Source organism: Bufo bufo, chromosome 4 (genome assembly GCF_905171765.1).
Source record: "Bufo bufo chromosome 4, aBufBuf1.1, whole genome shotgun sequence".
Classification (NCBI taxonomy): Eukaryota; Metazoa; Chordata; class Amphibia; order Anura; family Bufonidae; genus Bufo; species Bufo bufo.
This window is the reverse complement of record NC_053392.1, coordinates 533,327,004-533,351,750: the sequence shown is the minus strand read 5'-3', so window position 1 is coordinate 533,351,750 and position 24,747 is coordinate 533,327,004. Positions and strand designations below refer to the sequence as shown.

General features: G+C 43.3%; 1 protein-coding gene across 2 annotated transcripts in view; it reads right to left on the bottom strand.

Moving 5' to 3' along the window:
* The window catches only part of PLCB1 (phospholipase C beta 1), an 895,755-nt gene that overhangs the window by 469,275 nt on the left and 401,733 nt on the right, over positions 1–24,747 (bottom strand). The gene's annotated exons all lie outside the window — the stretch shown is intronic.

Below are 24,747 nucleotides of genomic sequence, written 5' to 3'. Positions count from 1 at the left end.
CGAAATTGCTATGGCAAACTTAATGGATGGCTAGTTTTTGTGACTAAACAATAAAACTGGCTGCACCTTACACATACCTGTACAGTATGTGGCTTTTCAGAGAATATATGCCCCAAAGCACCAGAAAGAAAAATAAGCTGGTCCCACCTGCACTCACTTGACTGTGAATTTGAAGATGCTGCCAATGAACTATTATCGCATAGAAAAAAAAAAAATTCTAAACACAAGTTTCCAATTTTATAGCTTTGAAACACTTGGTTAATTTCACCTCTAAGTATAAAAAAAAAAAAAAAACAATGGCAGTGTCATGGTGGCAGTGTCCACCGCCACCCAGCAGCAGACACAGGCGCTACATCACATCACTCATCTCTCCCAAAGGCCGGTCCCTGATAGCTCTCCTCTGCCTTCTTGTAGTGAGGACGGCTGGTGTACTCCTGTGTGCCACGTTGGAGGCTGCAGCCAGCACCAGGCTTCAAGGGCTTTTCCTGTCTTTTTAAGGGCACACGCATCACCCATCTCTTAAACGGCCAGTGTCCAACTGTTTCAAATCTGTGCAAGCCAATGGATGGTCACCTTTTGGGTCTTTAAGGAAACTTCCCCTAGGGGATGGTGCCTGAACTTTTAGGTTTCTAGCCTGTGAGTTTCCAGTCAAGGTGTGCTTTTCTGTTAGACTGCTGAGTAGTGAACTCTGCCTGTTTATCGACTCTATCTGCTGCCTGCCCTGACTTTCTGCCTGGTTATCATATTGATTCTCTGCTGCCTGCTTCAGGTTGTTTTACGTATACTCATGAACTATGCCTGCCTTGACATCAGACTGTTTTATGGATACACATGCACGCAAACTCTGCCTGCCTTGACCTCAACCTGTTCCTGACTACAAGTATTGCCTGATTTCTTGGTGCTTTGCAGTGGTGTCTCAGGACCCCATGGGTCAGTTGCTTACTACACTTGAAATATTCCAAGATGTAGAGGACTGGTTACTCCCCTGCAGCAAAGGCCAGATCCCTGTATAGGGGATAAAAGGGTGAAAACCAATAGATTGCGAAGACAACACCCTTAGAGATATCTGGTTTGTTGGCACAGTGGGTCCACTCCCACTATCTGTGACAGGCAGTCACAGAAAACATTTCAGTCATTAGTTTGGGAGAACTACAGAATACTACAACATTTCACTTGATATTATACTTAATAACATGTGGGCTATGCAAATTAACTCATAACAGCCAAACCTGAGGCACTCATCTGCAGACAGCCCTGTTTAGGAGTCCTTGCTCTTCATCAGTACAGCACAGGGTACTGGATGGCTGTACAAGATGCCTTAGACACAGCTCAGGAGGTACTGTTTCTCACTGAAGGACACAGTGATGCATGGATGTAATGTTCATTGGGAAAATTATGCAAATGCACTGGTTCAGCCATGCTGTGTGAGATACACTTACATTTTAAACAATATTCAAGAGACAGAATATCATTTGGCAATTTGACCGTGCTTTGTCTGACATCATGACATTCAGAAAAGGACTGTGATATTTAGTGAACATGAAAGAAAAAATAAAACACTTTTCTTCACAATGAAAAATTCTAATTATAATTGATCACTTTATTGGGGTTTGAGAGTTTGGGCTTCTACATACCAATATTCATAAGTCTGGCACAGAATGTAGTAGATCATTTCTGTATATAAGGCCATGCATGGCCCCTTAAAGGGGTTGTCTGAGTGTTTAATACTGATGATCTATCCTCAGTATAGGTCATCAGTATATGATCAGTGGGTGTCCATATCCTAGCACCCCCATCAATCAGCTGTTTGAGGAGGCTGTGGTGCTCAGTGATCGCCTTGGCTTCTTTGCAGATTATCAAGCAAAGCAATGTCAATATGCAGGTAACTGTGCTTGGTATTGCTGCTCAGCCTCATTCACTTGAATGGAACTGAGCTGCACCTAGACCATGATAGTGACATCACTGGCCTAGGAAGAAGATAAAGCGTTCCTCGGAGCACCACAGTTTATTCAAACAGCTGATTGATAGGGGTGGCGGGAGTCAGATCCACCGATCACACACTGATGACCTATTCTGAGGATAGGACATCAGTATTAAATACTTGGACAACCCCTTTAATCAAAACCCATTCATTGTTAATATTAACGTCTAGCTCTTAGAGATCCTATCATTGGAATCACCCTTTATATTGTGTTCTTCCTTACTATTGTTAGCTCTCCGGCTGTAGAATAATATGTGAGACTCTTTGATGTGTGTGAACTATTTTTCCTCATACAAATAATAGAGAAATGGCAGAAGTTACACTCCACTAATCTTACTTTTACATAAGGTCAGACAGGAGTGCAGAACAAATCTAACAATAGCATAAAACAAAGTACCTGGGCTCCAGAGAATGGGTCTCCATTCCACTAATGTTTCAAAAGTATTAATGACTTCAACAGTAAAGAGACAGGGAACGTATTCCAGGTTCATAGCGGTGTTAGCTAACAACTGTCTAGAGTAAGAGGGGAAAAAAAGGAAAAAATACAGACTGTGGCAGATGTTTAGAGTAAGTTCAGGCTAAGATATGATTACCAGAAAAGTGAATCTTAGCCATGCCACCCAAGAAATGTATCATCAAAGGGGTTCTCCCTGACTGAAAGACGGATGTCTCTCCCTAGAATAGGCAATCAGTGTTTGATGGATGGAACCCCCATTACCGATCAGGACAGATGAGAACACTGAAGGGCAGGGTCGGCCTGGCCATAAACCCTACAGGGACATTTTCCGGTGGGCCAATGCCCAAGGAGCCACCTGAGTCCTCTTCACGGCTGCAGGCTGGGTATAGCTGATCCTCTCAGCATTAATTAATGCTAGGAGCGTCAGGCACTTTTGCATTGGCTGGCAGCCACAGGTGCCCTCCTGAAAGCAACTTTACTGCTGTTCTTGGGAAGGTGATACAGTTGGATACTGCAGTGGGGGCGGCAGTATTTTGTGCTGCACTGTGATATTTGGTTCTGCCAGGGCGGTATTTTGTGATGGACTAAGGTATTGCTTTCCCTGCCTTCTTGTGTTGTCCTGCCTTCTGTCAATTTGGACCCGCCTACAACATAGGAGCCACTTTTATTTTTTTATTTTTTTTAAACATTTTTATTTAGGAAAAACCAAAAGTAAAACAAATACATTTTTCCCTATCTCTTTCCCAACCCACTCAACTCAAACCCATCCACCCTCTCTTGAAATGCGTCTTTTTTTTTCTTTTTTCTTTAATAAGCGAACAATCAAAACACAGAAAGTGGGGAGGGGGGGGGGGCATAAAAAATAACAACCACCTCCAACCTCCCCATATCTTGGACCATTTATCCTCAGTATTTTTTTGTTTATATAAGACCTTTTCATATCTCTTAACTTTATTGACCAAATGCAACCATTTATTAATTAATTGTGAGATCAATTAACAATCTGGCTAAAAACATAATTCTAGTCAAAAGAATATTTTTATCCTTATGGCAATTTACCCTGGTTAAGTCATTCAATATCAGGTACAAATGGGATTACTAACCTTAGTTTTTGGGTGAATTGAATCCCAATAAACTTTAAGATCCGGACATAACCAATCCATGGCCACTTTAAGTTCCCAGTCTGCCACTGCTGAAGGGGCCATTGTTATGGATAACTGTGCCTGGTACTAAAGCACATCCTATTTAGTCTCCATCAAGTGAATCAGACCAGCTGCCATACCAGGCACAGCTGACCACTTGGAGTCTGTGCCTAAAATGATGGGACCCCTTCATTGTGCTCATTGTTGGATGGATTCCCAACAATCCAACATTGATGGCCTATTCAAAAGATTAGGTATCAATGTTAAAAGGGTTTATGCCATGAATGTTGGATCAGATAATCAAATAATATATGAAAATATTTTTGTAACAAAGCTAGAACTAGTCCTGTACCTCACATGGATCCAGAGATTTTCCCATTTCATTGCTCCAGTTGCTCTACTACACTTTCTTCAGGCTGGCAGCTCAGGGGGTCTGTCCTTTATTCCGCAGTTCTCTCCATGTAACAGTAGATATAGCTAGTGGCAGTTAGATGGAACTGAACATGCTTGACCATGCTCATCCAGCTCAACTGGTGGATGTGCACATTACTATGCAGATTGAAGACCAGGGGTCACCATTATAATGCAGTAACGGGAGTATCTTACAACTGGATCTTATAAATGGTACCATTTTTCATTTTGAATTATATTAAAATAACATTGAAGTCCATGCTTCTTCTGGTCCCCGGCCTGTAAATGGGGTCACATCCACCACTACAGCCATTTACTCAGCGGTGACATGTTCCCAAGAGTCATGAGACCGAGCAGTCACAGCTTAGGCCAGTGATTGGACAGGAACTGTTCGGTAGTTTACAGGTTGGGGATTTAAAGGAGCGTAGATTGGGCCCTCGGCTCTGGAATGGAGCAGTGGTGACCATGTGAGTATTTTTTTTTTTGTACTGTTTTGTTTTGTTGCAGAGCAGAACTGGCCAAATTTAAAAGGGATTATAAAAATAGACAATCCCTTTAACTCTTTCGCTACCAGCGCCGTACATGTACGGCACTGGCAGCGCTGTGCAAGTATGACGCCTGCTTGTGCGTGCAGCGGGCATCATGGCCGGCAAGTCTCTGCTGTTTCAAACAGCAGAGACCTGCGGCTAATTACCACAACTGGCAATAATGCTGATCGCGGTAATTAAATGCTCTAGAAGCCGTGATCAAGTGAGATCACGGCACCTGAATGCGCAAAAGAAACCCCGTGTGGCCAATCAGGACTTCAGTACATGCGCTGAATGCGCTGAGTCTCTATGAAGAAATTCAGAGCATTAATGCTGCAATTCTTATTTTCAAAGGGTCAAAATGGCCGATTTGCCATTTTTTCATTGCTTCTCTTACCCCAATTTTTTTTTATAACATGTGATCCAAAAGTCATGCACACTCCACAATGGTATCAATAAAAACTAGGAATTGTCCTGCAAAAAATGAGCCCCTAAATAGCTCAGTAGACATAAGTATAAAACAGTTATGGGGGTCAGAATATGGTGGTGTAAAAAAAAAAAAAAATTCTCAAAGTTTAAATTTATTTTTACACTATTTACACATAAAAAACCTATACATATGGGGTATCGTTGTAATCGTACTGACCCAGAGAATGAAGGGCATGGGTCAGTTGTGCCGTAAACTAAACGCTGTGGGCACAAAACCCGTAAAACGGTGGAGGGATTGCGTTTTTTTCCCAATTCCACCCCATTTGGAATATTTTTTTTCCGCTTCCCACTACATTTTATGCCTTAATTAATGGTGGCATTAGAAAGTACAACTTCTCCCGCAAAAAATTAGCCCATATACAGCTATGTGACCGGAAATATAAAAAAAGTTATGGCTCACGGAAGATAGAGAAGAAAAACGAAAATTAAAAAAATCTTCGGTAGCCAAAGGGTTAAGCCCCAAAGACCTCCTTAACTACTCCACACCTACACCACTGAATACACTGCTTATTTGTCTTTCAGGAAACCTAAGAAAGTTGGGTGATAACCCAAATGCATACTTCCCAACATTTAAGTAGCCATAATCGGGGCATTTAAGCCCCAACCCAAGAACACTCAGGAACATCCCTGAAATGGTCTGGACACTGCATAAACCCTCTCCATTTGTGGTCCAGTCACAGGATTATCCAGGCAAAATCAGGACTGTTGGCCAATTTTCAAGTTAGTGTCGTAACAGTGGCCATAATGACTGTCCCCAGCTTTTCCAGAAACAGATATTTCAAAGAAACAGCCTCAGCACATTACACTTTGCAACTACGGAGCCATCTTTTATTGTTAATTAGGAGCTGTTTTGATTCTCTTTGTAATTCTATGAGAAAGGTACAAGACTAGTGAACTCATATTGTGACAGAACAATAGTGAAGCATTACCTCTTCAGTCTCTGACATTGTGATTACATGGCTGACTTTCCTTCTGACAGCCCAAATTTATCACTTGACATCTTCAGATTTTACCTACAGATAGCTTGCAGAGCAGAAGCAGGCTGCATGAAGATTCCAAGCACATTAGGGCTATGCAGAAAAAAATCATCAACTGTCTACTAATCCGCTGGTAATACACTATGAACAGTGGCGTCACATGCAGCGAGAATGAGAAAACGGCCCTGATAAGTTTTAGTTTACAGTAAGAAAAGCTCTGCAGTGTTCTTCACTACATATTGGCAGCACTTCGGTTTTACCTTACCCCACACTTGGCGTCAGGTCACATTTATAGTGGACAACCTGGCCATGTTACTAAAAATCAAGCAGCTTTCTAAAGTGTTTTTATTCTAGTTTCTTGATGTCATTTATGCATTTTTCTTTACATTAGCTTATATAGCACCAACATATTCTGCCTCAGTCACTACATTTACAAAATACACATTAAGGTCAATTTCATAGGAAGCTGATTACCTTATCAGTATGGGGGTTCTGGGAGGAAACCCATACAGCCATGAGGTCATACACAGCAACTGTGCCCAAAATTTAACCTAGGACCCAGGTGCTCCAAGGCAGCAGATGTATCCTCAGAGTCACTGTACTGCACAAGCAATCCAATCACCTTTCTGGCAACTTATGGCCACATGGCAACATTAAAACGGTTGTCCAAGAATGGGGCGGAAGTTGGCAAACCCCTCCACTTGGCCGGACCTGTAAAGGGAAGCTTACTCACCTGCTTCCTTGTGCTAGCTCCCCACTTCCTCTCTACCAGGCCTGGGCTGCTCTGCTGGGCTTCCTCTCTGAAAATGTCCGGTTTGACATTGCCGTAGCTTGCTGCGGTGGAGACCGGATCGCCTTGCATCATGACATAAGAGGAGCCAATTACTGTCATGGCCAATGATTGGTAGTGTTGATCGCAAATTTTTATCACTAATATTGCCACTTTTTTGAGAATTCGTGAATATATAGAATATAGTGATATATCTTCGTAATCGCAAATATTCTAGATTTTTTTTCATCCGTACCCATGATCCCTCACTGCGTCTAGCTTGTGGGCGAATGAGAAGGCTGCACTATCTTTGACTTTAGGAGTAGTGTTGATCACGAATTTTCCGATTGCCGATTTTTGCAATCAAGAAAATAATAACTGGAGATCACAAATTCTCAAATATGTGATGAATATTCGCCAAAATATTTGCGAAATATCGAGAATTCGAATCACTGATGATTGGCTGCAGGCCATGTCAAACTGGATCTTTCCAGTGAGGGAGCCCAGCAGGGCATTGCAGGCCAGAAGATGTAGTGGGGAACCAGTGCCGGAAAGCAGGCAACTCAACTTCCCTTTACAGGTCTGGCCAAGTGGGTGCTTTTGCTAAAACACCCTTATTCTTGCACAACCCCTTTAGAGCCACCCTCCAGTCCAAACCTAAAATTTGACTATACATGACACATGTATAATCAACAAATCTGGTGTTATCCATGCCTTCCATGCTGCCACTGCTCTCCCATCAAATTCCTTTCAAGATTTTTTATCTCTGATTTCCCCATACAGAGTGTTCTAAGAAAGTGCAAGCCACGTTCACCAATCCACTGACTTCAGACAGACACAGTGTCTATGTCTTTGGCATTGGTGCATTCAAGGGCAGTGGACCTAGGTGGGGGGCATGTCTACATTTTTCCTACAACACTCTGCATGGGGGAGTCTGAGATGATGGCAAGCATCTTGAAAGCAATCCAATGGGGGAACAGAATGGAGGAATGTAGGCAGTATGGAAGGAGTGGAGGACACAAGAATGTTGACTATACATGTGTCATCTATAGTAAGACTTTAGGTCTGAACTAGAAGGTTACTTTAAAGTTACTGTAGAGGCCTGTACAAAGGTGTCTTGTAATAGTAGTAATTTTAGCTTTGTACAAAAGCAGAAAGAGATGTACTGGATGAAGCAGCCACGTGACATATGGTAAGATAAGCCTACATATGATCTTAGCTAAGGCTGCAGTACTTACATTTGGCCACTCCCTCAAGATAAATAGTGTTTATTGGTAAGCCACTCACAAGAATGATATGGTCAAGCGGACTGTTAATTACATTTTTGGGTGTAATGATTGCCAAAAATTTAAAGGCTATGTACACCTTTGGGGGCATTTTTTGATTATTGCATTGTACTCATGTTGAGCTAACAATAATTTTGTCTTTAATAAAAATATGGCCTCCTTTTTTCTGTACAGAGCTGATATGCCCTAGAAGCAATCTTTTAGATTTTCTGTCTTTAACGTCAGACTAGGAGCTGATGGACTCCTTATCTCTGCTCTCTGACATTATAAACACTTATCATAGCTCCATTCTTATGTTCTTGATAAGAATGTGGCTTAGGGCTTGTTCACACGACCGTGCCATTTTTTGCGGTCCGCAAATTGAGAATCCGCAAAAAACGGATGCCGCCCGTGTGCCTTCCGAAATTTGCGGAACGGAACAGGAGGCCCATTATAGAAATGCATATTCTTGTTCGCAAAACGGACAAGAATAGGACAGAACTCATATTTTGGCGGGGCCACGGGACAGAGCAACGGATGCGGACAGCACACAGAGTGCTGTCCGCATCTTTTGCGGAACCATTGAAATGAATGGTTCCGTATACGGACCGTATGCGGAACGCAGAAAACGGCCCGTAAACGGAACGCAAAATACGTTCGTGTGAACGAGCCCTTAAATAAGTGTTTGTAACCTCTCATTAGTTTAGAGATAAGGTTTATTAGATGACTGGCACAAAGTGAAAGTGAAAGTACCAGACACACATCTAGAAAAACAGTTAACCCTTTGTAACAGAACGGCTCAATACTTTTATTAAAGGCCAATTAAAAAAATGATATTAAGACAAAAATAAAAAACATGCAAGCATAAAAAAAAATTGCCTCTACAGGTGTACATAGCCTTTAACTTTCTAAGGTATTGTATGTCTTGGCCTACCTATACAAATTAGAAGTCCCCATATAACTAAGGTTGGATGAACATACCGTACATCAGTTGTGTCCAGAGGGGGGGTCGTATTCAACTTATATACGTATATGTGCACTTAGGGTACTTTCACACTTGCAGCAGAGGAACGCAAAAGGATGGCATTTGTCAGGCGGATACGTCTGACAAATGCATTGCAATACTGGATCAATCTCTCCGGTGTCATCTGGAAAAATGGATCCGGTATATATTTTTTTGCATTTTTAAAGGTCCGGCAAGTGATCAGTATTTATACACCAACGCTAAGACTTTCTGACATTTCTCATCTTTGTCACTTGCAGAAAATCATGACTTTTTGAAAACAAAAATGTCCTCAGGTTTATAGGAAAAAAAAAACACTTAAAAATGAAAATGTACTTCTAGGTTTTTGAATAGTTTGAATAATCTGCACAGAGCCAGATGATAGCTATGAAAGCTTTTAAATTTTTTTTTCCGTCTCTGCTTAAAAGGGGTGTCTAGGAATACTGACGTTCTAACAGGTGCCAACAGCTTGCCTCCCCTACTGAAAGGATCATACTTTCTGCTGCTTCGGTCTTCCATGTGGGCTCCTGTGTTTCTATCTTTCAGTCTGGGGCTTGTTTTTTTCCTCCTGCATGGGCATGGTCACCTGGTACGCAGGAGCCAGCACAGAGGACCGGAACAGTAAAGTATGATTCTTTCAGTAGGGGTGACAACTCCAGCACCTGTTAGAAATGATGTATTCCTGGATGATCTGTTTAAATTAAGTATCTATAAATATTAATAACTGTGTTTCTGCAATATTGTTGTGTACTTCAAAGCTGAGAGATAGGCGAGACTGACATGCTCTACAGGCCCTAGTTCTGCTGTCCAAAATAAAGTGGGAAGATAGGGATGAGCAAACACTAGACTGTCCTGTAATATAGTAGAAAGGATGTTCTGCTGTAGGATGAACCAATGCCAATAGCAGGGAAGTAATTTTTTATTTAATTCTTTTTTTTTACTAGAATGGAATGGCCTACCAAGATATCAGAAGATTCTCTGGTGGGTCAGGGCTTTGACACAATAATGGGCCCCAAAGAACCAGCAGAAGGCAACTTTTATTAGTAAGTGACTTTCAAGACACTTTCCTCTAGGATCTATCTCTTATGGGATGGTAACAAATAAATTGATGACATGTTTTAAGAGTGATAACAACAAAATTCACAATCCTGTTAGAAGTGGATGTGCACAGGTTCGATGTTGATTAAAGGTGGAACCTAAGAATCATTTTATCTGCTAGGGCCGAGAACCCCAAGTCCAATACTATGACCCGTCTCCTCTGTATCTGCCCCTGATCGCCTTATGCTGTGGTCGCAATTGGTTGCTATAATGTCATACTAAGAGAAGTACTAAGGAGGAAAGGCTAAAAATCCATAAATACCCCAAATAGGTTCACCTACAGATTTATCTCTTGACTTCCATACATACAATGTTTACCCATATTCATACACTTCAAGTCATTCTTGTATATCATTGATCATTATCTACGTTAGTTCTTTCCATTTTCTGGCAGGGACAGTGGATCAAGACTCAATATCACAATGTTCTTTGTGACTTTCTGCCGTTTTCCCTGTACATTTGTGAGGCAGATGGCTGACAATCTGTGCTTACCCGAAAGCAGAAAACTGAGAATGTCACACGTATTTTCCTTAGAGCTTCAATAATGGCGGGGAGAATAAAGACCAAGCCTGTAAAGGAAGGTCATACGTCCAGGTCAGATGTGAAATCCGCAGCTTCTCTGCATTCATATGACCCATTACCAAATTACCAAACTTATCTTTTTATCAAAGGTTATTTGGCTTAGGATTATAGCTTTGTAAAACCTCAACCATGCCAGTTATCACGTGGCCGGCAAAGTCTTGCCAGAATACCATGAGGACCACATATGGCCTGATGATAGAGAAAAATATAGCAATTGCCCATAGCAACCAATCTAATTTTAAGCTTTTCAGTTTCAGGGGCCTCATGTAAAATTAAAATAATACACTTTAATGATAACTAAAGGCAAATCGTAAAGTTTTAGCTTTATTTTTAATTAATATCTAAAAAAAATATATATTTTTTCCAAATTGTAATATTAAAACACATCTAAATCCAGTTTCAAGAACCCATAGTCCCATTCTATGTCTATTTGCAGATGCCACAGTATCCATATCTATAAAAAGAAATTCTTATAATTTCAGGAAAGATATGTGGTTATATTTATAGACACATTACTAGGATAAGTCTTCATTGCAATCACTTATAAGATAATGTCATTTTTTTCACCTTTTAATAAAAGGTAATTTTAATTACTTTTAAATTAAGGCTAATCCAGGGTATAATAAACCAATGATTTAGCATGCAAACTCCTGGCAGGTTTACAGAATACAGACATAGGCAGTGCAGGCATTACAGTGGTGCCAATGTGGTGTTGCCTAATAATACTGAAATAACAGTTTACAAGTCGTGTTCACACTAGAGGCAGGGGAGTCCGGCAGGCTGTTCCGGCGGATGAACAGCCTGTTGGATCCGTCCTGCCGCTAATTCACGTGTGCCCCTGGACTGCCGCTCCGTCCCCATTGACTATAATGGGGCGGGGGTGGACTTCCAGAGGCAGCATGGCAGCGCACGGCGAAAGACAGCCGGACTAAAAGTACTGCATGTCATACTTTTAGTCTGGCTGCCTCTCGCCATGCGCTGCCGTGCTGCCGCCGGAACTCTGCCCACGTCCCCATTATAGTCATTGGGGACGGAGCGGCAATCCGGGGGCAAACGTGAACTAGCGGCAGGACGGATCCAACAGGCAGTTCACCCGCCGGAACAGCCTGCCGAAGTCCCCTGCCGCTAATGTGAAAGTACCCTTAGGGTTCAACACACTAAATGGGCTATCTGGGATTAGAAAGATTTTCAAAAACACCACCTTATTTACCATGGGCTGTGCCTTTAACTGCTGTTAAACTCTATCCACATGAATGGGAATGAACTGCAATACCAGATATACAGTACCATTTTAAATTCTGGATGATCATTTCTGGAGAGAAATAGCTAGGCTTACTTTCACCATGGTCATCCGTTCAGTTTGCTGCCGTAGCCATTTTTCTTTTTGGTGACACCCTTTCCTTAAGCACTCAGCATCCAGAGCATATTCGGGCCTTCTATGATAACATACACTAGGTTTAAGTTGTATTGTACTGTAGATAAAATGAGCAGAATCACTTAAATGTAGATCACGACTACATATATCAAATAGGATACAAGCAGTAAAGTGCATGTAAATGATTGCATGTCAAACATCCGGTCTGGCAGGGAAGGCACTGGGGACCTGGAATCAGGGGCGGAGTGGGAACTTAAAGTGGCCCTGGAAAAAATACAAAAAGTGGCCCCGTTTTGTAGTTGGGTCCAAATTGATGGAAGGCAGGCGCAGCAATACTATATTGTGGCACATTATACCACCCCAAGAGAGCCAAATATCACAGTCCATCACAAAATACTGCCAGCAGCACAAGATACATCCCCAAAAACTTCAATTGGCCAGCTGTAAGGAGGGCCCAGGCGGCCCCCTGGGCATCTACATCCTGTATGCTAGCACTTCCTGGTGCTGTCTCCAACCAAACCCATGATGCACTTCTCCGTTCTCTTTCACAGCTCCAGCCATGCCCCTAACAACCCCCAGCTAATTTATAGCTCCTCCCCCAGCAATTTACATAGACACTCCCCTATCACTGCCCCTAACACCCAGCTAGTTTAAAGATCCTCCTACCCAGCTAGTTACATAGACACTGCTTTATCACTGCCCCTGTTGCTGCTCTGACATGCCCATGGACATAACATCACAGGAAATAAGAAAGAGTAGCATGGACATGGTCATGTCACCCCAGCCCAGAAAGGGAGATAGGAGCAATAAATGTAAAAGAAATACATTACAAAATTACAGAGACCTTCATCAATGATTATTTTAAAGGGATATTTCTACAAACCGGAAAACCTCTTTAAGGATGGCTCATGACTGTGTTGCTATTAGGTGGTCACCCAACGAACACTGGGTAGGCAAGGATTTTTATTGACAAGTGGCTTTCTAGTTACATGCAGTGCACACTGTACAAACATGTATGGTCCATTTAGACCCTCTCATTGGCACATCAGAGCCCCAATGAAAAACCATGGTGGTGTCTTATGTGGCAGAGAAACTTTTTGGGCACCAAAACCCAGATGTAACTCCTACCTATATACTGTAATTCCTATGTCTATGACCCTGGGGTCCATTTAGTGTATAATTGCACCTGCTAGTTCACTGCTATCAGGGCATTTTACAGAAACTCTGAGCTAAACGATTCTGTCCTGTTCTTTCTTATTCAACAGATCATAAGTGATGGGAAACGAACTGATAAATACAAAAATTCTGACTTACACCATTTACGATAGAAGATAAAGCGCAGCAATTAGCAAAATATCCTTTAATGGTTACTTACTGCCCAGTGCAACATGAAGTATTATTCCAGAAAGTGCACAGGAAATACATGTATACAAGCCTTAATCCCTTAAAACGCGTAGTCATGTCTCATTGAGGCTTTGTATAATGTGCTTTGTTTCTGCATAACTTCTAATTGCTTTTCTGGTAATTTAAAACCCAAACTGCTTTACGTCTGATTGTTTCACCTTCACACAAATATATTTGGAGCCAACAGAAAATCAACTCTGGCACCTTCACAGGAAACATTTTCACGGAGAAACAATTAATGGAGGGACATGTACTCTGACTGTACTCTAGTCCACGTGCTGGAGATTCTGCTAACACAAGATAACTCAGATCGTGAAGGTTTCAGCATTCCAGGTCTTGGCGGTTTAAACTAGCAAGAGAACAGAATGCTTAACATTTATGGACTCACAGAAGATGATCTTCTCAGCTTCCAACTTCTATCAACACGTTCTCCACATGGCACAAACACAGAGCATTGAGAAGGATCATCACACTACGACAGCATAATATTCAAACAACTCCATAGCTGTCATAAAAAGAGAACTAAATGTCGTGGAATTGATGTCCGCTTTCCATAAACCCTTTTTTGGCAGTTAATCATTGCAAGACAGAGGCTACATATGGTTCTCAAGGGCCTCAATCTGTTGTTTGTATTCTGGAGGATTGTTAATGTATGTCTACACTTTTAATCACAAGACCACAGTATGAGAGACTGTAAAATAACCCTGTAACTACCCACTCTGTAACATATACTAAAGAAAAAAGGTGAGTATGAATATTGCCAGATGCTTTGTCCAGCAATGAAGTCTGATGGATAAGTTCTAACTGTCCAGATGCTGTATCGGAGCATGTTAAGCTGATCTTGACATCCCCTACCACAGCATCTGATCAGGTGAACTCCCAGCGGCCCAACTACCTCGCAGTGTAACCTAAAATACAATATAAAAGGTTTAAAGAGGTTGTCTTCACATGACAACCCCTTTCTATATTGAAATTGGCCTGCTGATGTACATGAATCCAACTACAGAAGCTCCAACAATCACAGGTTAATGCTAAGGACGCTTTGGCAGGTCCTACATTGCCGCAAATGTAGCATTATATTTCATTGTCTTGGTAAATGGAGGGCATACTAAGAGTCTGTTAAGAGATAGATCAATTAAAGGGATCATCTCATGAAGGCAAACACTTTTTGAAAAATGGCATGCAGGTGATAGTCACAGGTCCAGCTTCAGAAACCCCTTTCCCTCAGCTGGAAGTAAAAAAAATAATGCAATAATTGGCAGTTAATCCCCTGCTGTTTCCATTGGCACAGCTCCCCGTGTTTACATGGCTGCAGTAGTGACATATCCATGCAAACCATGTTACCACTGGAACCAATCACTGGTATAGAGCATGAGAGGGCATAGGCTGGTGATTGGCTGCAGTGGTCACATGGGGTATATTGCACATTACAGCAGCAGTGATATAACACAAGGAATGGCCAGAGATGCCATGCTGGAAAGGCCGGGAAATTACCTGGCTTCATTTTTTATTTCATTTCATTTGGTGGTCCTATTCTGGTTTTTAAATCATTTTTATTCAGATAAACAGCCTACCACATTGGTGGCTAACCTCCGGCACTCCAGCTGTTGTGAAACTACAACTCCCAGCATGCCTTGTTGCTCTGCTCTTCTCAGAACGCTCATTAAAATGCATGGAGCATGCTGGGAACTGTAGTTTCACAACAGCTGGAGTGCCGGAGGTTAGCCACCACAAACCTACCGCATAGTACATGGTCGAGCCAGTTCCACCAGAGCGGGAGCCACTCTTTGTGATCAGCTCTCTACTATGGCTAATAGGCAGAGGACCCCAAAGAGGGACCCCTCTATAATATCTATAACTCCTCTATAATGTCTACATGCCCTAGCATGGCACAAAGGCATCGCCATCATGAGAGATAGATATATTTCACACTAGCTGAAGGACCCGGCTTTGCTCGGGTATATTTAATCTATTTCATTCAATGTTTGTGTGTGTCGTTAAAAGATATCAACACTATCCACTATACCAGTGACATCTACAGCACCAAGCCCCCAAAACAGTGACCTAAACAGCCTCCCACCCCTTAACACTGACCCCCCCCCCACACACACAGTGCCCCATCCCTTAAAATTGGACCTCCACAGCAGCCCACCCCCTTAACTTTGACCTTTACAGCAGCCTTCCCCTTTAACAGTGACTTTCACAGCATACCACCCCTTAACAGTGGCCTTTACTGGATCGGGGGTGTGTCCTTTTGAACAGCTCAGCTAGCTTATCGGGACCTATAAGTTGATTTTAAACTTCATTTTTTCAATCTCAGTCGGCTGAGGAGTGGGAGGGGGCGTTTCCTAACTGTATGGGGGTGTGTGTCCTTTTGAACAGCTCACTCTAAGACAGCAGCACTGTACTGACTGAGTTTGAGCTGCACGGAGAAAGTCACCCTCTCTCCCACCCCTGTAGCTGACAGAAGTTGATTTTTACCTTCATGTTTTCAATCCTAGTTGGCTCAGGAGTGGGAGGGGCGTGGCCTAATCAGATCAGGGCGTGGCTTAGCAGGACCTGATGGCGGGTTTGAAGTCTTTTGTGGGTGGACACATTGTGGCAGGGGGCGTGTCTGGGCTCCTTCCTGCAAGAGTGACGCCCCCCTGGGCACCTTACTGGCTCATTTGCATACCAAATAAACTGTATTTTCAGAGAATAAAAACATCTATTGCTGGAACAAAGGCACATCTTGAAATAAGGTACTAAGTGCTATTAGGCCATGGCTTCACTTCAATAGCGATTATCCTGGTGACAGATTACCTTTAAAGCTCTCCTACAGCAGTAAAAATAAATGGCTGGGTTGTTATGGAAACCTGGAGTAAAACTGTGTATGTGAAGGCTAATGGCCTGCGAGCTTCTATTGACTGATAATGGTCATGTGACCAAGCTTCTATTGGCTAATGCATTTTTTGGGAATATCTCAGGAACGGTACGTCCTAGACAGCTGAGACCTGGTCTAAAACCTTTCCGGACACCTGATGTACCTGTGTGCCAAATTTCGTGATTGTAAATGCGACGGTGTGGATTCCTTTAGCGGACATACATACACACACACACACACTCAGCTTTATATATTAGATTGATTCATGCAGTTGTGATCTGATCATTCTAACACATCTAAAACTGACACCAAATTGCATAACATCCTTAGTCAGTGAAAAACTGATGATAAAAATAGAGTGATACTTTGTATTTCTGGCATGTCTGGTGACATTTGTAGGTACTGTATCTAAGTAAAACAGAAGGACAGAAAAGGGTCAGAGAAAGTTATGTTGAGCTTACAGTAAACAGTCATGTGCTGGGACAATTTACAATGCTAAACACTTTATGTGTAGAAACATTCCCCCCCGCACACATTTGTAAGGGTGGATGCACATATATCATTTGTGACAGCTTTTTTTTTTTTTTTATGGAGCAGGACACAATTGATATATGTGTATGTCCATTTAGTCCACAGGTCCAACACCTATAGACTCATAGCAAAATCACAAATGATGTGCCGGATGTATATGAATGATCCTATAGATGGGATCAGTTCCAGCTGTTCCATGCTGAAAGGAAACTGAGCCAGGTCGGTGGACATATTTGAAGGAGCCCTAAATTTCTAGTTACTTTCTGCAGAATATAGAATTATTTTACTAGTAATAAATAGGCCTGACATTACTGGAGAAGATTTACATAATCATAGTACAGTAAGTTGAAAATGGATACCGATTCATTTTGCAACTTGATTCACTGAAAGTTAAGTATTTAAAGGCTCTTTCACACCTGCGTTGTTGTCTTCCGGCATAGAGTTCCGTCGTCGGGGCTCTATGCCGGAAGAATCCTGATCAGGATTATCCTAATGCATTCTGAATGGAGAGAAATCCGTTCAGGATGCATCAGGATGTCTTCAGTTCCGGAACGGAACGTTTTTTGGCCGGAGAAAATACCGCAGCATGCTGCGCTTTTTGCTCCGGCCAAAAATCCGGAACACTTGCCGCAAGGCCGGATCCGGAATTAATGCCCATTGAAAGGCATTGATCCGGATCCGGCCTTAAGCTAAACGTCGTTTCGGCGCATTGCCGCATCCGACATTTAGCTTTTTCAGAGTGGTTACCATGGCTGCCGGGACGCTAAAGTCCTGGCAGCCATGGTAAAGTGTAGTGGGGAGCGGGGAGCAGTGTATTTACCGTCCGTGCGGCTCCCCGGGCGCTCCAGAGTGACGTCAGGGCGCCCCAAGCTCATGGATCATGTGATCACATGGATCACGTCATCCATGCGCATGGGGCGCTCTGACGTCATTCTGGAGCGCCCGGGGAGCCGCACGGACTGTAAGTATACTGCTCCCCCGCTCCCCACTACTACTATGGCAACCAGGACTTTAATAGCGTCCTGGGTGCCATAGTAACACTGAACGCATTTGGAAGACGGTTCCGTCTTCAAATGCTTTCAGTACACTTGCGTTTTTCCGGATCCGGAGTGTAATTCCGGCAAGTGGAGTACACGCCGGATCCGGACAACGCAAGTGTGAAAGAGGCCTAAGATGCATTTTTCCCCCCGAAGTGAGCACATCTATTATGGTGACTGTAGCGCTGTACTCACTGCTCCCTGGTCTTCCTCCTGGCGCAACTGCTGTATGCAGTCAGGTCACAGTGCAATGCAAGCCCAGAGAAGACCAGGAAGCAGTGAGTGCAGGTGAGACTGCCGACTCTGGAGAGATACATTGTGGCCATCAGAAATTTTAGGACTGCATGTAACGGAAACTATGTAAAAAAGGAGGAGACTACTGTGGTACTCAGCAGAAGTGGCCCAAATCATTAAAAATAAAAAGCTAGCATTTTGTAATTATAAAAAAACCCAGAGCAATCAAGATAAGGAAATCTACAAGATTAGGCAGAGAGAGGCCAAGCAAGTTATAAGAACTTCTAAAGCGCAGGCAGAAGAAAAACTAGCTCAGTCTATGAAAAAAGGGGATAAGACATTCTTCAGATATATATATGAAAAAAGGAAAATAAAACAAGGAATAACTAAATTAAAAACAAAGGAGGGAAGGTATGTAGAAGAGAATAAAGGGCTAGCCGACTGCCTTAATGAATACTTCTGTTTAGTTTTTACAAAAGAAAAAGGAGAAGGACCTCCACTAGAAAGAATGACTAATAAATCGTTGGATGCATGTATCTTTACAGAGGAAGATGTTCTAAGTTTGCTGTCTAAGGTGAAGACAAATAAGTCACAGGGGCCTGATGAGATACACCCAAAATTATTAAAAGAGCTTAGTGGTGAGCTGGCAAAACCAATAACAGATTTATTTAACCAATCATTAGTAACAGGAGTCGTCCCGGAAGATTGGAAATTGGCAAATGTCGTGCCCATTCACAAGAAAGGTAGTAGGGAGGAATCGAGCAACTATAGACCAGTGAGTCTGACATCAATAGTAGGCAAATTAATGGAAACCCTATTAAAGGATAGGATTGTGGAACATCTAAAATCCCATGGATTGCAAGATGAAAAACAACATGGGTTTACTTCAGGGAGATCATGTTAAACAAATCTTATAGATTTTTTTGACTGGGTGAATAAAATAATAGACGGTGGAGGTGCAGTAGACATCGCATATCTAGATTTTAGTAAGGCTTTTGACACTGTCCCACATAGAAGACTTATCAATAAACTGCAGTCATTGAGCATGGACTCCCATATTGTTGAGTGGATTAGGCAGTGGCTGAGTGACAGACAACAGAGGGTTGTAGTCAATGGAGAACATTCAAAACAAGGTCATGTTACCAGTGGGGATCCACAGGGATCTGTACTGGGACCGATTTTGTTTAATATCTTCATAAGTGATATTGCAAAAGGCCTCGATGGTAAGGTTTGTCTTTTTGCTCATGACACAAAGATATGTAATAGGGTTGATGTTCCTGGAGGGAAACGCCAAATGGAAAAGGATTTAGGAAAACTAGAAGAATGGTCAGATCTCTGGAAACTGAAATTTAATGTGGATAAGTGCAAGATAATGCACCTGGGGCGTAAAAACCCAAGGGCAGAATATAGAATATTTGACACAGTCCTGACCTCAGTATCTGAGGAAAGGGATTTAGGAGTAATTATTTCAGAAGACTTAAAGGTGGGAAGACAATGTAATAGAGCAGCACGAAATGCCAGCAGAATGCTTGGATGTATAGGGAGAGGTATAAGCAGTAGAAAGAGTGAAGTGCTTATGCCGCTGTACAGAACACTGGTGAGACCTCACTTGGAGTATTGTGCGCAGTACTGGAGGCCATATCTCCAGAAGGATATAGATACTCTAGAGAGAGTTGAGTGAAGAGCTACTAAACTAGTACATGGATTGCAGGATAAAACTTACCAGGAAAGGTTAAAGGACCTTAATATGTATAGCTTGGAAGAAAGAAGAGACAGAGGGGATATGATAGAAACTTTTAAATACATAAAGGGAATCAACTCGGTAAAGGAGGAGAGCATATTTAAAAGAAGAAAAACTAACACAAGAGGACACAGTTTTAAATTAGAGGGGCAAAGGTTTAAAAGTAATATAAGGAAGTATTACTTTACTGAGAGAGTAGTGGATGCATGGAATAGCCTTCCTGCAGAAGTGGTAGCTGCAAATACTGTGAAGAGGTTTAAGCATGCATGGGATAGGCATAAGGCCACCCTTCATATAAGATAAGGGCCGGGGGCTATCCATAGTATTCAGTATATTGGGCAGACTAGATGGGCCAAATGGTTCTTATCTGCCGACACATTCTATGTTTCTATGTTTCTATGTAGGAAAACAGACCATGTCATATGTCAGTAGCGATGTTCCCCATCTGCTTAACTTTTTCCATTTTTGGCTACCTAAAGACACCACTAGGGGGAGCTCACTGTACATCGATTTATATAGTTCCCATTGTATTGAATAGGAAGTGTCTTACTCCATATGCCATGAGTTCCCCCTAGTGGTGTCATCAGACAGGATTTTATGTTTGCCCCTCTGGCTGTGTGGCTGCTTCTCCTGATGGTGAGCTAGCAGATGGGCCCCCAATTAGGCTAGGCCTAGTCCTGCTAAGCAGGGCCGGCGTCATAACCCGGGATCCCCGGGCAAGTGCCGTGGCCCAATTCTCCTGGGGGGCCCACTGAGCTGCTATGAGCACTTTCTTCAATACAGATGGAAGTGCTCACTGCTGTCATTTCACTTACGCAGTACCCCTTTGGTGGGCCCTCTGAGTCACATGGTTCCGGCTGCTGCAGAGACTCAGACACGCCCCTTCTACACAGGACATGCTGCCTGAGGAGAGAGACCGGCAGGGCTGGAGCAGAGCAGTGTGAAGACAGTCTGTGAGTAAGTCTGCACTGTGACCAGGGGCGTAGCTATAGGGGGTGCAGAGGTAGCAGTGGTGCATAAGAAGACACCAGTATTATAGAAAGTCCCTGCTGGTCAAGTTACACCTCTGGCTCAAGGGAAGTGGGTTAAATCAAGAATTTGGCATGGGGGCATGGGTGCCGTTTCAATTTTAGCCTCGGGCAGCACGAAGGCTATGCGCTTCCTGCCCTTGGCCGCAAAGCACTGAGGGAAGGGGGCCCAAGCTGAACTCTTGCACCAGGGCCCATGAGCCATTAGCTACGCCCCTGACTGTGACTGTCTCTTCTCTGTGGGACAGAAGGGGGGGGGGGACTCTTCGATCTGCTGCTGGATGCTGCTTCATTCTATCTGGTTGTTTTACTGTTTCATTAAGCAGTTTGTCTCCATGACACCTGCCCCCCCATACTATCTCATCCTCACTGAGCCCCTGCTGTCTCCTTTCCTCCCTCATGTATGCTGTTCCACCCTCCTATATCCTATTGCTGCCCTGCACAGACCTCCTGCCATTACTTGTTGTATGAATCCCCCTCAGAGCCCCTTCCACCTACTTGCTGTGTCCACCCCTCCTGTCCATCCAGGGCCCCTGTCTCACTCCTCTGCCTCTCATTATGGTGGCATCTGAACCGCATTCACCATACGGACCTTCTAACGTCACAGGGTCACGTGACTGTGCCCCCCACCCTGTACTGTGCCCCCACCCCGTTCTGTGCCCCTTTATACCCTGCATTGTGCCCTCTTACCACACCCTGTGCAGTACCCCTAGTCATTCCCTGTACTGTGCCCTCTTATACCCTTTTATCCGGTCACTGTATAGTGGTTTTATCATTGTATGGCGGTGTTATCACTATATGGCGGTGGTATCCAATAACTTCATGGCCTGTATCCCCTTACCTGCCCACACCACTTTTTTTAGACCTGGCATGAGCGGGAAAAGATACAGATTGCGGTGCTAAGGACCTTTGCTCCACAATCGGTGTCAGAAATATGCCTAATATAGACGTATTTTTATATAATAAATGACCCCCTAATTGTATTATTATTCGGGGGTAGGGCTAATATCTTTATATTATATAGATTCTAGTGTATTATACTGTGCCCTGTATTTCCCAGTAGAAAATGATCCTTGGGAAACACAGTCCTCATCCCTGACCACCAGGACCAGGTAGCGCTCTGTCAGTACATGGCGGCCTCCCCTCTCCACCACGCTGCTCCGCTGTGTACTGGTGCTTATTCTGACACTAGGGCTGGGTTCACATCACATTTTTGCCATCAGTTTAATGTATACCAAATATGTATGCGTTAACAGATGCCTCAGACTGATGCCGTACAGTGGCGTCCGTTCACAATACAGTTCCAAAAAACATATACGTTAACATAAGCATTTTTTACTTGACTCTGCAGGATACAAAAACATGGAGTGCTGCACATTTGTATACATCAAACCGATAGGAAAAACGTGATGTGAACCCACTGGGGAGGGGGGCGCGTACTAAAATTTGCTGTGGGGCCCAGTCAGTTCTAGCTACATCACTGCACATCTCCTTCTCTCCTCCAGGCCTGGCCCACTGCTGCAGCGGGCCAGAGGAGAGAAGGAGCGCAGGGAGCTGCGGTTAGTGAATGACAGGACCGCCGGCTCCCCTGCGCTCCAGCAATGATAGGTATGTGAGGGGGCCACTGGGGGGGTCATTACACTGTGAGGGCTCCTTACACAGTATAATGACCCCCAGTGCCCCCCATTTAGTATAACGATCCCCATTGACCCTTCATTTAGTATAATGACCACCAGAGCCCCCTCCATACAGTATAACCCCCAGTGTGGGGGCGACTGGGGGTCATTATTCTCAATGGAGGGCCACTGTGGGGTCATTACACTGTGAGGGCCCTTTACATAGTATAATGACCCCCAGTGTCCCCCATTTAGTATAATGATCCCCAATGACCCTCCATTATGTATAATGACCCCCAGAGCCCCCTCCATACAGTATTCCCCCAGTGTGGGGGCTACTGGGGGTCATTATTCTGAATGGGGGCGACTGGGGGTTATTATTCTGAATGGAGGGCCACTGGGGGTCATTATACAGTGGGGGGGGAGGAATTGGGGGTTCATTATACTGTGTGAAGGGCCACTAGTGGTCATTATACTGTATAGGGGCCACTGGGGGTCATTATACCGTGTGGGAGCCACAGGGAGACATGTAAATCTAAAAAAATGCCTCATGGGGGCCCACTGGGATTTATCGCCCAAGGGCCCACATGAACCTGGAGCCGGCCCTGCTGCTAAGGGTCATATAGGTCTTATAGCAGTGACAGAAGAAAGTGTGAAGCAGACCCATAGGTCTATCCAAGAAGCATGTGATATCCACACAGTCTAATTTGTATTTAAGGGTTGAATTCTGATGACAACATCCTCCACAAACCAGGGTATTATAAATAGGGAAGCTAAAAATCAACGATAATTTTATGGACACAAATGAATACAAAGCCCAAATCAATGAGAAGGCAATTATAAAACATACTCTGAGGACTCGTACTATGAGGTGAGATGTCATAGCAGACGTAACTCATGCAATACGGAGGATAGATCTGCTTTCTGCTGGCTAAATTCCATGTAATAAAATGAAATACATATTATTAAACACATTTCACCAGACCAGATATTCTAGTCTGTAAAAGGCAAAGAAGCAAAGGTCAATGTGTAGAGAATCATTCTCACCATGTTTACAGCGATATCAATGAGATAATGTTCCTATACGACCTTTCCTTGTAAAGCATAAGGCGAAGTAACCTAAATGTCAATGCCTTCATTTTCTAACCCACACAAATTCTGCATTCACTGAGGATCTATAATCACTGTCAATCAAAACATTCATAACTCACATGTCAGCATTGAGGATGACCTACACTTACCGATCCCCCGACCCCCTTCCTTTTAGCTCCCATTTCAATAAATAAAAAGAAAACAATACTTGTACACCTGTTATTCTCTTCTATTTCTATGTTAGAAACCCGGACATCTTCTCACCATCAGTTGGTGGTACATGAAGTTAAACGGGTTGTCCCATTAGGAAAACTACAGAATAGGGAATAAATGTCTGATCGGTGGGGGTCCCACCTCTTGTCACAAGAATGGTGGCCTCTGCATCGCAGTTTGAATGGAGTGGTAGTCATGCATGTGTGCTGCCGATCCATTCATCTCTATAGGTTTGACAGAGATGGCCAAGAGCTTGTTCTGTCTCCAGCAGTCCCACCGAGTTGAATGGACTGGAACGTGCGTCTCCCATTCCATTGAAACAGGAAGCAGAGCCCCCTCCCCATTCTCATTGTCCTAACGGGACAAACCCTTTAAAGTCTGACATACACATGATATGGGCTAATGATAGCTGTCTCTTCCAACTTCACCTTAAAGTGAATCTGTCATCTGAATATGCCACCTTATGAAAGGGCAGCTCAGTATAGACACAGGTCTGCTCTCCTATTAGCCAAAATAGTACAAAGTCTATTAGGGTCTGTTCACACAGCGGAATTGACGTGGTGTCTGCCTCCTGCGGTATAAAGCGGTGACATGGCGATGTGTGAGAACAGCTTCAGCTTGAAGCCGCAGTGGCTGTATGCTCATACCTTCGCTCCATTCAACAGTGGCAGAAACTGCAATGGTTTCTGCTGCGACATATGAGGTGGGTTTTGACTCTGTGATCTATTTGGCTAATGGGAGCAGTCACAGAATACAGCAGATTCATAGCTATCCATTGTATTCATAAGGGAATTGACAAGTGATTTTATAAAACATAAAGGTGTTGCCTGAAAAAGGAAAATCATTTATAAAGCTGAAATACGCCTATATTAGGTGAATTTCAGGCACAGATTGCGGCGCAACTTTTCCCCG